The sequence below is a fragment of the Pundamilia nyererei genome, unplaced genomic scaffold (genome assembly GCF_000239375.1).
Source record: "Pundamilia nyererei isolate P.nyererei 1_Seehausen unplaced genomic scaffold, PunNye1.0 scaffold00422, whole genome shotgun sequence".
NCBI lineage: Eukaryota > Metazoa > Chordata > Actinopteri > Cichliformes > Cichlidae > Pundamilia > Pundamilia nyererei.
Window position 1 is genome coordinate 276,793 of NW_005187823.1, and position 1,556 is coordinate 278,348.

The window sequence follows — 1,556 nt, forward strand, 5'->3', positions numbered from 1 at the left end:
GGCTCAGCTCGCGCTCAGGTACCAAACTTCCCTCGAGCACCGGGGGCTAATGTTTTTAGCCTCCTCTGCTAGCTCACGTTAGCTACCGGGCTGACCGGTGAGCAGAGCCGGTATTTACCGGCGGGCCTCTCCGAGCTCACAGGTGATGACTCTAGCCCACCTCCACACCTCAGACCCGCGCGCCTCCATCAAACAGCCGCGAACCACTCCAGGAAGCTAACATGGACGGTGTCGAGCAAATATCGCTCCAACTCTCGCGATATTGATGTAACGCGGATACGGAAGTCATTTTAAGTTGAAAACGTGTCTTTTTTACAGTCGTTGATTTTCATCAAAGTTTGATATCATAAACAGTAACATCTGGAAACATCTGCTCCATCATCCACAAAGGCAGAAACATCCAAAGAAGAGCTTCAGGGAGCCCGGAGAAGTTTGTGCTGTGAGCTGCGCAGAGCTCGCAGCATTTCCAGGTATCTACTCGCATTTTCCTGCAAACGATGGAGAAACGATGGTTGTTCAGCTGCATAAAAATAGCAAAAAGTGGAAAAAACTTTTTAAGCTTTTGCCATAAATTCAAAAATAAATTATCACTATCAAATTTGTCTTTAAGGCTTTTTCTCATTCTCAATTGTAAAACTCGCTCTGCAGAAACCATTTAAAGAAAAGGTTCCTGCTGATTTCTACAACACACATCAGCCAGTTCATGATCACCTGATTTCAGAACAGCTGTGATTCACTTTACGTGACGTCACTCATACTTGCCGGTGAGCTCCGGTTAGTTTCCAGCAGTAGATGCAGGTCTGAAGCTACAGGCTGCTCAGCACTGTGATGTTAGTCTTTCATCAAACACAAATAAAAACATGCTGCAAAGTACAAAGTAGTCTCATTTAACACTTTTAAACATTTCAGATTTCCTTCTGAATCTCTGCCTTAAAATATGTAAATAAAAAATATATACATTTCCTGCCAGCATTCTCAGACTTGACCTTAGAGCACACGTGTCAAACTCCAGGCCTCGGGCCGGTGTCCTGCAGGCTTTAGATGTGTCCTTGATCCAACACAGCTGATTTAAATGACTAAGTGACCTCCAGAGGCCTGGTAATGAATCATCTGATTCAGGTGTGTTGGCCCAGGGTGAGACCTAAAACCTGCAGGACACAGACCCTCGAGGGCTGGAGTTGCCCACCCCTGGGCTTAAGTAACAAGCTGAACATGTGTTCTGAGCACGCTCAGAAAACAACAGAACTGGAGCACAAAGTTCGAACCTCCAGGTGAAGCAGGAGAAGAACGAGGTCGACTCACACAGGAAGTTCATCAATAGGACATTTTATTTCATACGTCTGTTGTCTTTATTCAAATTACAGTAATATACTTGCTGAGATGACCACCGGCTGCAGCCCGGACAGCTAAAACTCACAGCTGTACTACTAGAAGCAAACTTAAATCAGTTTTTAAAATTATTTCGCAACAGAAAAAAAAAAAAAAAAAGCAGGTATGCCAGGAGACGTGTGGTGTTGGCGGTGACGTCAGGTCTGTTTTAGTGCTGTGGTCTTTAA

General features: G+C 44.7%; 1 long non-coding RNA gene across 1 annotated transcript; it reads right to left on the minus strand.

The window, feature by feature from the left end:
- Nucleotides 1-6: 6 nt before the first annotated feature.
- On the minus strand, nucleotides 7-1,026 carry LOC106456542 (uncharacterized). Its single transcript, XR_001290639.1, has 3 exons — nucleotides 959-1,026; nucleotides 712-863; nucleotides 7-488 (listed from the first exon to the last, which is right to left on the minus strand). It is a non-coding gene; the product is annotated as an uncharacterized LOC106456542 (long non-coding RNA).
- Nucleotides 1,027-1,556: the final 530 nt, after the last annotated feature.